The following is a 14176-nucleotide window of genomic DNA, read 5'->3' as shown; positions in this document are numbered from 1 at the left end:
AGGCACTGTTCTCAGTGTTAGTTTTACAGTCCAGTAGAAAAGGCAGACGCCAATAAAGTATGACAGAAATAGGTAAATGAAAACTGTGATAAGTATCAGAAAGGGAAGGCGCAAGGAGCAATGAGAAGGTAAAATCAGGGGACCTGATTCAAATCTAAGAAAGAGGGCAGAGGAAATAACGTCATATTCCCCTCCCTCCTCATCTTCTCAGCAACCAGAGTCCTGAAGCTCTGCTGATTACAAGTCCCATAGTTGCGTGTCAGGGTGATTTAGCCCAAGTCTCCCCACACCACACCCTGAAAAAGGTTCTTTCCAGAGAAGAGCTACCCATCTACCTAGAAAAGTGGTGAATTCGATGCACAAGTGATGCCATTGACTTTGATGAGGTAATAAAGTACTGCTAAGTCTGTGGCTTCATCAGGATACAGGGACCTCATCACTCTCCTCTTGGCCTTTGCTCTCATCAGGCCCTGGCAGTTCCACCCTAAGGTGTTCTCAGCAGTGCCCCTCCACTCCCCTCCACTGCCATCACTGCCCTCCTTCAGGACTGACCGTCTCATGTCCAGACAATGGCAGCAGCCTCCTCTCCCAACAACCTGCCCCTTCCAATCTTTTCTCCACACAGTCCTCTCCTTTCACAGCTCCGACCACAGCCCATGCCGGCCCTAACACCTCTTGGCTCTCCCATTCATCTCTCAACACTGTCTTTTATTCAGCTGTATTTCCTGTCACTCCTTCCAGCCCCAAAGTCCTGGAGTGCCCGCCAAGTAGGGCTCCTGGCCAGCCCGCAAATGCTTCCCATATTTTACCCGCCCTATGCTCATGCCGTTCCCTCTGCTTGAATGTTCTTTTGTGCCATTTCCACCTGTTGAAATTCCAGCCACTCGTCAAGACTCAGTTCAGATGTTGATTCCTTTGGGAAGCCCCTCAGACTCACGCATGTGTTCCTTCTCCATACCTGGAGCCAGTAGAACTTGGTTCCTACCTCTTCCAGGAGCTTTATCGCTTTCTCCCCTGCTGTGTACCACTGAAGAGCCTCCTCAAGCTCAGAGACAGTCTGTTATGTCTTTGTTTCTGGAATATAGACTGAAACTACTTGCTGCTCATTGATTAAAAAACAAAATGTGAAATGATTTTCTCCAAGGTCTATTCAATCCTCACCACAGTCCTGTAGGAAAACTGAGGTATAGCTAGTAAGTGATGATGCTGACATTGTACTAGGGTGCTTCCTAATTACCAAGGCAGTTCTCCTCACGGTTAAACTTCCCCTGGGAAGGAGGGTCATTCAACTCAACAAATCCTTCCTAAGTGGGGTCCCTCTCAGGTGCACTGTGAAGACAAGGGAATGAATCAGCCCCAGCCTTGCCCTTGGAGTCTAGAGAGGGAGAAACACAGAAGAGATTCAGCCAGGTGCTCTAACAGTTTGGGGAGGGAATGCGGTGCAGGGCGAGAGGGGGTGTAGATTAGGGAAGATTCCACTGCGGAGATGGCATTTGAATCATCCTCAAAGAGACTGAGGGCTTCCCTGGTAGCTCAGATGGGATCTCAAAGAGTCGGACAGGACTGAGCAACTAACACTTTTACTTTGAAGAGATCGAAAAGGTCAGCAGCCTGAGATGGGGCCCTGAGGAAAGACCAGGGCCAGCCAAGACTTTGAGGCAGAAAAGTGACAAGTCGTTGAAAGCTCGGGCTCTGGGGATTGACAAGACCTCAGAGGTTCCCTAGTCTAACTCCCATATCAAGGTGCTTCCTGACTCTGGAGCAGCTGGAAGGACAACAGGGAGAGAGAAAGCTACCTCCCCCGCAGCCAGGACCTGTTCCCTGAGTCCAGAACTGCCAGCCACTATTCTTCATATATAGTCCAGAGTTCCTCCAACATGCAGGTCACTCTCCTCTGGAAAAGCCCCCTTGTCCTGCCTCCTGTGCTCTGTAGTGTCCAGAGATCCCATCAGCGAGCCGTGTTTGGACCAGACAGTGGGAAAACTGCCTCTCAGGAGAAGGATCTGTGAAGTGTTTGCAACCCCATGGACTGTAGCCTACCAGGCTCCTCTGTCTGCGGGATTTTCCAGGCAAGATTATCGGAGTGGGTTACCATTTCCTCCTTCAGGAGGATCTGGAAGGTGCGCCCTTATCTGTGACGACAACACTACCTGATCCAGGCGTGCTTCACTCTAAGTAAAAATGTTGTAGCCAAGATGGCAGTTTTTAAATTAGTAAAACTGGAATATAATTATTCACATACCAAAAGCTTTTCAAAAAATTTTTACCAAAGGGACACAAATCTATTTCAACAGAATATCCCTAGTTTATTTTCCTAACTATTAGGGCTTTAGTAAATAAATGGGAAAAGGTTCTAAATAACCAGTTCACAGTCAAAGAAATGCAAACATTTTATTTTACAAATATTTATTTATTTAATTTATTCATCTTTGACTGCATCAGGCCTTAGTTTCGGCACACAGGACCTTCACTGTGGCGCTCAGGCTTCTCTCTAGTTGTGGTGAGGGCTTCAGAGCACACGGGCTCAGTAGTTGCAGCACAGGAGTTCTCTCGTTATGGTGCATGGGTTCTCTAGTTGAGGTTCATGGGTTGAGTAACTGTGGCAGGGCCTTAGCTCCCCCCTTGCATGTGGAATCTTAGTTCCCCAATGAGCGATTGAACCTGAATCTCCTGCATTGGAGGGTGGATTCTTCACCACTGGACACCAGGGAAATCTCACAAATAAACTTAAAAAAAAAACTTTCTTTTCTTCTTTTTTTTAAATTTTTTTATTGAAGGATAATTGCTTTACAGAGTTTTGTTGTTTTCTGTCAAACCTCAACATGAATCAGCCATAAGTATACATATATCCCTTCCCTTTTGAACCTCCCTACCATCTCCCACCCCATCCCATCTCTCTAGATTGATACAGAGCTCCTGTTTGAGCTTCCTGAGCCATACAGCAAATTCCTGTTGGCTATCTATTTTACATTTGGTAATGTAAGTTTCCATGTTACTCTTTCCATACATCTCACCCTCTCCTTCCCTCTCCCCATGTCCCTAAGCGTATTCTCTATGTCTGTTTCTCCACTGCTGCCCTGAAAATAAATTCTTCAGTATCATTTTTCTAGATTCTGTATATTTGCTTTATAATATGATATTTATCTTTCTCTTTCTGACTCACTTCACGCTGTATAATAGGTTCTAGGTTCATCCACTTCATCATAACTGACTCAAATGTGTTCCTTTTTATGGCTGAGTAATATTCCATTGTGTACATGTACCACAACTTCTTTATCCATTCATCTGTCTATGGACATCTAGGTTGCTTCCATGTTCTAGCTGTTGTAAATAGTGCTTCAATGAACAATAGTATACATGTGTCTTTTTCAACTTTTGTTTCCTCAGGGTGTATGCATAGGAGTGGTTTTGCTGGGTCATATGGTGGTTTTATTCCTAGTTTTTTAAGGAATCTCTATACTGTCTTCCATAGTGGCTGTGTCATTTTACATTCCCACCAACAGTGCAAGAATGTTCTCTTTTCTCCACACCCTTTCCAGCATTTATTATTTATAGACTTTTGGATGAGGGCCATTCTGACTGATGTGAGGTGATATCTCATTGTAGTTTTGATTTGCATTTCTCTAATAATGAGCGATGCTGAGCATCTTTTCATGTGTTTGTTAGCCATCTATATGTCTTCTTTGGAGAAATGTCTGTTTAAGTCTTTTCCCCACTTTTTGATTGGGTTGTTTGTTTCTCTGACATTGAGTTGTATGAGCTGCTTGTATATTTTGGAAATTAATCCTTTGTCAGTTTTCATTTGCTATTATTTTCTCCCATTCTGAGGGTTGTCTTTTCATGTTGCTTATAGTTTTCTTTGCTGTGCAAAAGCTTTTAAGTTTAATCAGGCCCCGCTTGTTTACTTTTGTTTTTATTTCCATTACTCTAGGAGGTGGATCATAGAGGATCTTGCTTTGATTTATGTCATCGAGTGTTCTGCCTATGTTTTCCTCTAAGAGTTTTATAGTTTCTGGTCTTACATTTAGTTCTTTAGTCCATTTTGAGTTTATCTTTGTGTGTGGTTTAAGAAGTGTTCTAATTTCATTCTTTTACATGTAGCTGTCCACTTTTCTCAGCACCATTTATTGAAGAGACTGACTTTGCCTCATTGTATATTCTTGCCTCCTTTGTCAAAAATAAGGTACCCATTGGTGCATGGGTTTATTTCTGGGCTTTCTATCTTGTTCCATTGGGCTATATTTCTGTTTTTGTGCCAGGACCATACTGTCTTGATGACTATAGCTTTGTAATATAATCTGAAGTCAGGAAGGTTAATTCCTCCAGCTCCATTCTTCTTCTCAAGACTGCCTTGGCTATTCAAGGTCTTTTGTGTTTCCATATGAATTGTGAAATTTTTTGTTCTAGTTCTGTGAAAAAATGCCATTGGTAATTTGATAGAGGTCACATTGAATCTGTAGATTGCATTTGGTAATATAGTCATTTTCACAATGTTGATTCTTCCTACCCAGGAACATGGACTATCTCTCCATCTGTTTACATCATCTTTGATTTCTTTCATTAATGTCTTATAATTTTCTGTATACCATTCTTTTGTCTCCTTAGGTAAGTTTATTCCTAGATATTTAATTCTTTTTGTTGCAGTGGTGAATGAGATTGATTCCTTAATTTCTCTTTCTGATTTTTCTTTGTTAGTATGCAGAAATGAAAGTGATTTCTGAGTATTGATTTTGTATCATGCAACTTCACTAAATTCATTGTTTAGCTCTAGTAATTTTCTGATACTATCTTTAGGGTTTTCTATGTACAGTATCATGTCATCTGCAAATGGTGAGAGCTTTACTCTTTTCTGATCTGGATTCCTTTTCTTTTTCTTCTCTGATTGCTGTAGCTAGGACTTCCAGAACTATGTTGAATAACAGTGGCAAAAACAGACACTTTTGTCTTGTTCCTGATCTTAGGGGGAATACTTTCAGTTTTTCACAACTGAGAATAATGTTTGCTGTAGGCTTATCATATATGGCCTTTACTATATTGAGGTAGGTTCCTTCTATGCCCATTTTTTTTGAGGAGTTTTAATCATAAATGGGGGCTGAATTTTGTCAAAGGCTTTTTCTGTATCTGTTGAGATGATCATATGGTTTTTATCTTTCAATTTGTTAATATATTGACAATTATATACGACAATGTGACAATTAAATCACATTGATTGATTTGCATATATTCAAGAATCCTTGCATTCATAGAATAAACCCAACTTGATCATGGTGTATGAGCTTTTTGATGTGCTGCTGAATTCTGTTTGCTAAAATTTTGTTGAGGATTTTTGTATCTATGTACATCAGTGATATGGCCTGTAGCTTTCTTGTGTTGTCTTTGGAGAATTCCATGGACTGTATAGTCCATGGGGTTGCAAAGAGTTGGACACGACTGAGTGACTTTCACTTTCACTTTTGTCTGGTTTTGGTATTAGGGTGATGGTGGCCTCATAGAATGAGTTTGGAAGCGTTCCTTCCTCAGCAATTTTTTGAAAGGGTTTTAGAAGGATAGGCATTAGCTCTTCTCTAAACGTTTGATAGAATTCTCCTGCAAAGCCATCTGGTCCTGGGCTTTTGTGTTTTGGGAGAGTTTTGATTACAGCTTCAATTTCAGTGCTTGTAATTAGGTTGTTCATTTATTTCTGCATTGTCTGCTGTAACCTCTCCTTTTTAATCTCTACTTTTGCTGATCTGATTCTTCTCTCTTTTTTTCTTGAGTCTGGCTAAAGGCTTGTCAATTTTGTTTATCTTCTCAAAGAACCAGCTTTTAGTTTTATTAATCTTTACTATTGTTTCTTTTGTTTCTTTGTCATTTATTTCTGCTCGGATCGTTATGATTTCTTTCCTTCTACTAATTTTTTTTGGGGGGGAGGTTGTTGTTCTTCTTTTTCCAGTTGTTTTAGGTGTAAAGTGAGGTTGTCTATTTGATGTTTTTCTTGTTTCTTGAGGTAGGATTGTATTGCTATAAACTTCCCTCGTAGAACTGTTTTAGCTGCATCCCATAGGTTTTGAGTTGTTGTGTTTTCATTGTCACTTGTTTCTAGAAATTTTTTTATTTCCCTTTTGATTTCTTCAGTAACTTGTAGGTTATATAGAAATGTTGTTAGTTTCCATGTGTTTGTGTTTCTTACAGTTTTTTTCTTGTAATTAATACCTAGTCTCATAGCATTGTGGTCAGAGAAGACGCTTAATATGATTTCAGTTTTCTTAAATTTACTGAGGTTTGATTTGTGACCCAATATGTGGTTTATCCTGGAGAATGTTCCATGTGCACTTGAGAAGAAGGTGTATTCTTCTGAATTTGGATGGATTGTCCTGAAGATATCAATGAGATCCATCTCATCTAATGTATCATTTAAGACTTGTATTTCCTTATTAATTTTCTGTTTTGATGATCTGTCCATTGGTGTGAGTGGGGTGTTAAAGTCTCCTACTGTTACTGTCAATTTCTCCTTTTATGTTTGTTAGTGTTTGTCTTATATATTGAGGTGCTCCTATATTTAGGTGCATAAATACTCACAATTGTTATGTCTTCCTCTTGGATTGATCCCTTGATCATCATGTAATGTCCTTCCGTATCTCTTGTAATCTTCTTTATTTTAGGGTCTGTTTTCTCTGATATGAGGATTGCTACTCCTGCTTTCTTTTGCTTCCCATTTCCATGGAATATATTTTTCCTTCCTCTCATTTTCAGTCTATATGTGTCTTTAGGTCTGAAGTGGGTTTCTTGTAGACAGCATATATACGGGTCTTGTTTTTGTATCCATTCAGCCAGTCTGTGTCTTTTAGTTGGAGCACTTAATCCATTTACATTTAAAGTTCAGCTCAGTTCAGTTGCTCAGTTGTGTCTGACTCTTTGCAACCCCATGAACTGCAGCACGCCAGGCCTCCCTGTCTGTCACTAACTCCCAGGGTCCACCCAAACCCATGTCCATTGTGTCGGTGATGCCATCCAACCATCTCATCCTCTGTCATCCCCTTCTCCTGCCCTCAATCTTTCCCAGCATCAGGGTCTTTTCAAATGAGTTAGCTCTCCACATCAGGTGGCCAAAGTATTGGAGTTTCAGCTTCAACATCAGTCCCTCCAATGAACACCCAGGACTGATCTCCTTTAGGATGGACTGCTTGGATCTCCTTGCAGTCCAAGGGACTCTCAAGAGTCTTCTCCAACACCACAGTTCAAAAGCATCAATTTTTTGGCACTCAGCCTTCTTTATAGTCCAACTCTCACATCCATACATGACTACTGGAAAAACCATAGCCTTGACTAGACAGACCTTTGTTGGCAAAGTAATGTCTCTGCTTTTTAATATGCTATCTAGGTTGGTTATAACTTTCCTTTCAAGGAGCAAGCATCTTTTAATTTCATGGCTGCAGTCACCATCTGCAGTGATTACATTTAAAGTAATTATTGATATATATGTTCCTAAAGATGGTTTTGTGGTACTGAATTCTCTTAACTTTTGCTTGTCTGAAAAGCTTTTTATTTCTCCATCAGTTTTGAATGAGGTCCTTGTCAGGTACTGTAATCTTGGTTGTAGATTTTTCCCTTTCGATACGTTAAATATATCCTGCCATTCCTTTCTGGCCTGCAGAGTTTCTGCCTAAAGATCAGCTATTAAGCGAATTTTCCCTCGTATGTTACTTGTTGCTTCTCCCCTGCTGCTTTTTTATTTTAATTTTAATTGGAGGTTAATTACTTTACAATATTGTGGTGTTTTTTTTCCATACTTTGACATGAATCAGCCATGGGTGTACATGTGTTCCCCGTCCCCTTTTAGTATTCTTTCTTTGTGTTAATCTTTGTTAGTTTGATTGGTGTGTGTCTTGATGTGTTTCTCCTTGGGTTTATCCTGTATGGGACTCTTTGTGCCTCTTGGACTTGATTGACCATTTCCTTTTTCACGTCGGGGAAATTTTCAACTACAATCTCTTCAAAAATTTTCTCATACCCTTTCTTTTTCTCTTCTTCTTCTGGGACCCCTGTAATTTGAATGTTGGTGCATTTGATATTGTCTGAGAGGTCTCTGAGACTATCCTCATTTCCTTTCAGTCTTTTTACTTTATTCTGCTCTTCAGAATTTATTTCCACCATTTAATCTTCCAGCTGACTGATTTGTTCTTCTGCTTCAGATATTCTGCTATTGATTGCTTCTAGAGTAGTTTTAATTTCAGTAATTGTGTTGTTTGTCTCTGTATGTTTATTCTTTAATTCTTCTAGGTCTTTGTTAATTGATTCTTGAATTTTCTCCATTTTGTTTTCAAGGTTTTTGATCATCTTTACTGTCATTATTCTGATTCTTTTTCAGGTAGTTTGGCTATTTCCTCTTCATTTATTTGGACTTCTGTGTTTCTAGTTTGTTCCTTCATTTGTGTAGTATTTCTCTGCCTTTTCATTATTTTTTTTTTTAACTTATTGTGTCTGAGATCTCCTTTTCCCAAGCTTCAAGGCTGAATTCTTTCTTCCTTTTGGTTTCTGCCCTCCTAAGATTGGTCCAGTTGTTTGTGTAAGCTTCATATAAGGTGAGCTTTGTGCTGAGTTTTTGTTTGTTTGTTTGCTTTTCCTGAAATGGGAAAGGCTGAGTGAGGTGGTAATCCTGTCTGCTGATGACCGGGTTTGTATTTTTGTTTTGTTTGTTGTTTACATGAGGGGTCCTGCACAGGGTGCTACTGGTGGTTGAGTGATGCCAGGTCTTGTATTCAGGTGGTTCCTTTGTGTGAGTTCTCACTATTTGATACTCCCTGGGGTTAGTTCTTTGGTAGTCTAGGGTCTTGGAGTCAGTGCTCCCACTCCAAAGGCTCAAGGCTTAATCTCTCTCCAAAGACCAGCCTAGGTCCACTCTACCAAGAGGAATTTCACCCGAAATGAAAGGGCCTTTACTTGAGTTCCAAAAGCCAGTGCACAAGAAGACAACAGAGATCTCTGACTCAGCAGGAACTTGATACTGCCTGCCACGTGGACAGGCCTCCTTGGATTGCCACAGATGACTAGAGGGTCTGTCCTTGGCAGTGGTCAGCAGATCTATAACATTTTTAATTTAAAATGTTTGTTTGTTTATTTTCGGCTGTGTTGGGTCTGCATTTCCGCGTGCAGGCTTTCCCTAGTTGCTGTGAGTGGGGGTTTCTCATGCAGCGGCTTCTCTTGTTGCAGAGCACCGGCTCTAGCTGTGCCCTGTAGTTGTGGTTCACGGGCTTAGTTGCTCTCTGGCACGTGGAATCTTCCCTGATCAAGGATCGAACTCGAGGTTTGACCCACATTGGCAGGAGGATTCTTAACCCCTGGACCACCAGGAAAGTCCCATAAATAAACTTTTTAAAAGTCCAACCTAACCATAATCAAGTACATGCAGAAAATTTTTTAAATTTGAAGCTTTTACTCCTTTTATTAGAAAGTGTAAATAAAATGCTAATATCCTTTACTATCTAATTTATGGTGAAACTGTCACACTCTTAAGTTTGGTTTGCCACAATCCTTGTAAAAACAGTTTAGCAATGTGTCTTTAAGAGCTATTAAGTGTTCTTACTCTTTCACCTAGTAAATCTATTCCTGAGAATTAATCCCTTGAGAAATCTAAGAAAAATCCACAAAGACAAAGCACAGAGATACTCATTATAAGATTATCTATCATTTTAAAAGTAAAACTGAAACAGTCTAGAGAATTACAAGGAAATGATTATGTAATTTAGGGTAAATGAATTGAATGGAACAGCACACAGCTCTCAAAAGTGGTCGTTATGAGGACTCTTTAGTATCTCAGTGTTTATGGTTTAGCGTTCAGGAAAAAGTTATCAAATTTAAAATGTTTGTTCTGCTCTGTATAATGTATTTTTATGAGGGAGCAAAGAATAGCAGGGAAACTACTTCCTCCCACAGTCTTCCCTCTCTTAATAAAATCCAGCAGCAGTCTCCCAGTTGCTCAGACCACAAGACTTGATGGGGAGCTCTATTTTCAAGATGGATCCAGAATCAGACACTTTTTCCCACCTCCACTGCTCCCACCCTAAGAAAGTGAAGTCGCTCAGTCGTGTCTGACTCTTTGCGACCCCATGGACTGTAGCCCCACCAGGCTCCTCCATCCATGGAATTTTCTAGGCAAGCGTACTGGAGTGGGTTGCCATTTCCTTCTCCAGGGAATCTTCCCAACCTAGAGATCGAACCCAGGTCTCCTGTATTGTGGGCAGACGCTTTACCATCTGAGCCACCAGGGAATTCCTGGTCCATATCAATACAGTAGCCTCCAAACTGGTCTCCTTGCTTCCACTCTTGCCTACTTACAGTCCATCTCCTGCCTTATGGATTCTTTTAAAACATAAGACAAATACATCCTCCACTGCTCAAAAACAGACCAGTGACATTAAGTGGTCCATAAGGCCCTACACAATCTAGTCTTACTGCAGAAGCCAAAAACTTGGCCTCTTTGCACCAAGGCTGAATCGAATCTCGTATATAAGAGTTTGGAGTGAAGTAGAAAAGAATAGCTTTATTGCTTTGCCAGGCAAAAGCAGACACAGCAGGATCCTGCCCTTGAAAACTGTGTGTCCCAAACCAGAAAGACTTGGTGAGGAGTTTTATAGCAGTGATTCAAGGGTGATTTGCTGATAAGATTAGGGAGTATGCATGGATTACACTTCTTTAATCTGCTCTCAAGTAATTTATGTTTTTAGACTGGCTCTGCAGCATGTGGGAACTTCTTTCTTCAACCAGGGATCAAACTTGAGCCCTCCTGCAGTGGAAGGATGGGGTCTTAAGCACTGGACCACCAGAGAAGTCCCTCAGGTAATCTCTTGATGAGCTTCTCTGGTTAACTTAATTTGGCCTCAGGTGGTCTTCTGGGGTGTGAAGAATGCTGACATCTTCCATTTCTTGCATTTTTAGTTCTATGTTGTTGTTCAGTTGCTAAGTTGTGTCTGACTCTACAATCCCATGGACTGCAACATGCCAGGGTTCCTGGTCCTTCACTATCTCTCAGAGTGTGCTCAAACTCATGTCCACTGAGTCGATGATGCCATCCAATCATCTCATCCTCTGTCACCCCTTCTCCTCCTGCCCTCAGTCTTTCCCAGCATCAGGGTCTTTTCCAATGAGTCAGCTCTTCCCATCAGGTGGCCAAAGTACTGGAGCTTCAGCTTCAGTATCAGTCCTTGCAATGAATATTCAGGGTTGATTTTCCTTTAGGAAGAACTGGTTTGATCTCTTTGCTGCCCAAGGGACTCTCAAGAGTATTCTTCAGCACCACAGTTTTGAAAGCATCAGTTCTTTAGCCCTCAGCCTTCCTTATGGTCCAGCTATCACATCGTATATGACTACTGGAAAAACCATAGCTTTGACTATATAGACCTTTGTCAGCACAGTAATGTGTCTGCTTTTTAATACTGTGCCTAGGCTTGTCATAGCTTTTCTTCCAAGGAGCAAGCATCTTTTAATTCCATGGCTGCAGTCACCATCTGCAGTGATTTTGGAGCCCAAGAAAATAAAACCTGCTACTGTTTCTATTTTTTCCCCCATCTATTTTCTATGAAGTGATAGGACCAGATGCCATGATCTTAGTTTTTTGAATGCTGAGTTTTAAGCCAGCTTTTTCACTCTTCTGTTTAAGCGTCATCAAGACGCTCTTTAATTCCTCTTCACTTTCTGCCATTAGGGTGGTATCATCTGCATATCTGAGGTTGTTGATATTTCTCCCGGCAATCTGGATTCCAATTTGAGCTTCATTCAGCCCAGCATTTTGCATGATGTACACTGCATAGAAGTTAAATAAGCAGGGTGACAATATACAGCCTTGCTGTACGTCTTTCCCAATTTTGAAGCAGTCCATTGTTCCATGTCCAGTTCTGTTGCTTCTTGACCTGGATACTGTTTTCTCAGGAGGCACGTAAGGTAGTCTGATATTCCCATCTCTTTAAGAATATTCCACAAAGAGCTTAAAGAATATTCCACAAAGAGCTTAAAGAATATTCCACAAAGAGCTTAAAGTTATGTGTATCACTTGAAGATTCTGTTAGGTCCTCACCATTTCTGTCCTTTATTGTGCCCATTTTTGCATGAAATGGTCCTTTGGTATCTCTAATTTTCTTGAAGAGATCTCTAGTCTTTCCCATTCTATTGTTTTCCTCTATTTCTTGGCATTGTTCACTTAAGAAGGCTATCTTGTCTCTTGTTATTCTTTGGAACTCTGCATTCAGATGGATATACCTTTCCTTTTCTCCTTTGCCTTTCACTTCTTTTCTCAGTAAGGCCTCCTCAGACAAACATTTTGCCTTGTGTTTCTTTTTCTTGGGGATGGTTTTGGTTACTGCCTCCTATACAATGTTACAAACCTGTCTGTAGTTCTTCAGGCACTCTATCAGGTCTAATCCCTTGAATGTATTTCTCACTTCCACTGTATAATCATAAGAGATTTGATTTAGGTCATACCTGAATGGCCTAGTGGTTTTCCCTACTTTCTTCAATTTAACTCTGAATTTTGCAATAAGGAGCTAATGATCTGAGCCACAGTCAGTTCCTAGTCTTGTTTTTGCTGACTATATAGAGCTTCTCCATCTTTGGCTGCAAAGAATATAACCAATCTGATTTTGGTATTGACCATCTGGTGATGTCCATGTGTAGAGTCATCTCTTATGTTGTTGGAAGAGGGTCTTTGCTATGGCCAATGCATTCTCTTTGCAAAACTCTGTTAGCCTTTGCCCTGCTTCATTTTTGTACTCCAAGGCCAAATATGCCTGTTACTCCAGGTGTCTCTTGACTTCCTACTTTGGCATTCCAGTCCCTTGTGATGGAAAAGACATCTTTTTTTGGTGTTCATTCTAGAAGGTCTTGTAGGTCTTCATAGAACTCTTCAACCTCATCTTCTTTGGCCTCAGTGGTTGGGGCATAGACTTGGATTACTGTGATGTTGAATGGTTTGCCTTGGAAAGGGACAGAGATCATTCTGTTGTGTTTGAGGTTGCACCCCCATACTGCATTTCGGACTATCTTGTTGACTATGAGGGCTGCTCCATTTCTTGTAAGGAATTCTTGCCCACAGTAATAGATATAATGGTCATATAAATTAAATCCACCCTTTCCTGTCCATTTTAGTTCACTGATTCCTAAAATGTTGATATTTACTCTTGCCATTTCCTGTTTGAGTGAAAAAGCTGGGTTAAAACTCAACATTCAAAAAACTAAGATTATGGCATCTAGTCCCATCACTTCATGGCAAATAAATGGGAAAAAAATGGAAATAGTGATGGACTTTATTTTCTTGGGCTTCAAAATCACTGCAGATGGTGACTGTAGCCATGGAATTAAAAGATGCTTGCTCCTTGGGAAAAGAAAAAAGCTATGAAAAACCTATACAACATATTAAAAAGCAGAGACATCACTGTGCTGACAAAGCTATGATTCTTCCAGTAATCATGTACAGATGTGAGAGTTGGACCATAAAGAAGGCTGTGCACTGAAGAATTGATGCTGTTGAACTGTGGTGTTGGAGAAGACTCTTGAGAGTCCCTTGGGCAGCAAAGAGATCAAACTACTTAATCCTAAAGAAAATCAACCCTGAATATTCATTGCAAGGACTGATGCTGAAGCTGAAGCTCCAATACTTTGGCCACCTGATGGGAAGAGCTGACTCATTAGAAAAGATAGTGATAGTGGGGAAGATCGAGGACAGGAGAAGAAGAGTATGGCAGAGGATGAAATGGTTGGATGGCATCATTGACTCAATGGACATGAGTTTGAGCAAACTCTGGGAGATAGTGAAGGACCAGGAACCCTGGGATGTTGCAGTCCATGGGGTTGCAAAGAGTTGGACATGACTTAGCAATTGAACACCACCACCACCAAATCATTTGAGGCAGTACCAGTACCCTGCCCCAATCTGCACCATTGTTTCTAGGTTGCTCCTCCCTTGTCTCTGCATCCCCTTCCTTCCCTGATTAGTAAATGTTCAAACCTGCCCTTTGGAACTCAGGGAAGGTCATGGAGGCTATAGGCCAGTCCCTACCATCAAGGAGCAGGAGACATAGAAAGGCTTCTGTGCCCGGGAGCCCCACAGGGTCTTGCTGGGTTTCACTACCTGATCTCTTTTCTCATCTCCCTGATGACATTGTCCCTGTCATCACTCTTCTAGAGACACCTTCTTCCTTGCTGTTTT

This window comes from Ovis aries, chromosome 18 (assembly GCF_016772045.2).
Source record: "Ovis aries strain OAR_USU_Benz2616 breed Rambouillet chromosome 18, ARS-UI_Ramb_v3.0, whole genome shotgun sequence".
Lineage (NCBI taxonomy): Eukaryota > Metazoa > Chordata > Mammalia > Artiodactyla > Bovidae > Ovis > Ovis aries.
The sequence above is the reverse complement of the archived record's forward strand: the minus strand, read 5'-3'. Positions refer to the sequence as shown.